This window comes from Apodemus sylvaticus, chromosome 16 (genome assembly GCF_947179515.1).
Source record: "Apodemus sylvaticus chromosome 16, mApoSyl1.1, whole genome shotgun sequence".
Lineage (NCBI taxonomy): Eukaryota > Metazoa > Chordata > Mammalia > Rodentia > Muridae > Apodemus > Apodemus sylvaticus.
In genome coordinates, this window is record NC_067487.1 from 31,862,477 (window position 1) to 31,864,327 (window position 1,851).

A 1,851-nucleotide genomic window follows, 5' to 3' on the forward strand; every position below is an offset into this window, starting at 1 on the left:
CTACTGTATGTCGTGAGCCTTCTGGGCAAACTGTTTGACTGTTAGTCTCTGGGCCTCTCAGGGCATCACTGGCTCACCTTCCTTTACATGTGTGACAGAGTTACAGTGTGTTGTGTCAGGCTGCTCTTACACACTCAACTTCCTAACAGACATTTTATTGACTGTGCCAAGGAGCACTTGGAGATTGGGGTAGCCCATTAGAAAAAAAGCAGAAGCCTCTGTGTAGAACTTTAAAAACATCACATTCCTCACGCTCTGTCGGATACACTTTGCTCTGTCAAGAAAATACATATTTACCAATGGAACTTATGACATTTAACTTCTAGTCTATGCTCTCGGGTTTTAAATACATTTACGTGATTCATAGGCATGAACTCAACCAGAAGCAACCACTGATTTCTAGTATTCTGGGCCATAATAAAGACAATTGTGTTTATTAGTTTAGATACTATGTGTGACTCCAGAGCTTGAATCCGTCCATTCAGGTATTGTTTGTGGCTGCTCGCCCACTAAAACAGTGAGTAGTGTGACTGGATGTGTAGAGTCCGCACATTTGCTATCTTGTGTGTGAGACTTGAAGGATTGTCTCCTTTTCCTGCCGTGCTTGCTGCCTTACGTGTGCATAGGGAAGTAGTCTGGCAAACTTCTTGCAATCTTGAATTGACTGTGATGAACACCAGATACGTGCTTTGATTTGTCTTTGGGTCAGCTGTGTGCAGTGATGTGTGTGTAGACCCAATTACTGGGTAGGGCGGGCAGACCCCACAAGCTTGACCCTTGTCGGCGACAATGAGATTCTGAAAACAGCTGACTTATTTTATGGCCCTGATGAACTTGTCTGGACTGCTAACCCTGGGAGGAGTAGACGGAACACATGGGAAATCTCCATTTAATTAAATTAGTGTGGCCAGACTTCTGGTTTGGTCCCTAGCTTACCAATTCAGTTTTATCAAAGGCGGCCACGTTTTCGGTCTTCTATCCTCTCCTGCTTTATGTGCTGTGGACTGCACAGAAGTTCAGGCTTTTCATTTCACCTCTGAGCACTCTTCCCACGAAGCCTTGGTTTTCGTGGCCAGTCACTTATAAACCTTTCCTCTGAAACCCATGTTGCGTGTGTGTCTTCCTTACCCTATTGGATAAATACCCATCCTTTTCCTCAGTCCTAAAGTTAGGAGACCGACCAGTCAGTCCTGTGTGAGAAAACTGCTATACAGAGTGGGAAGAATTGAAGCCGCTTCCTCTTGGTGATTTCCACTCCCTTGGCTCCTAATGTATCCCCACAGGGATCATTTGAGGCTCCCACTGAGGAAATACATCTTCAAATCTTCACACTTCATGTATTCTGCCAACTGACTTAGCTAATGCTACTTCCTTAAATGTGGCTCATACCGGCGCTACTTTTCGTCCATGAATGATGTCTTTTAAAGCGAACCATTCTTAAGCTCCTGGCCGTATGATGTAGACTCACAGGCATGATCTGCAGCTTGCTATTCAGCTGAATAACCCTGGACAAACAACTTCTCTGAGCCTCTTGCTGCCTGTCAGATGTGCACACTATATCCTGTGTGTAAATGCTATGACAAGTCTCCAAGCTCTGTGTTACTGCTGCTCCAATGCTTCTCCCTTCATGTTAGCCTCTCCATTGCCTCTGACCTCTCAGACTCAGAGTACTAATATCTTTTTGTCTAGTATATTCTGTTTCCCTCAGTGCTCAGACTTCAGCTTGCATAAAAAAACATTCAAACCCTGCTTTGCCAAGACCAAAAAGATCCCGTGTGTTCTTCGTTGCAATGAAAACTGGGGCTCGAACCGTAGAACTAGTCCTGGCAGGGATGTGATCCTTATTCACCT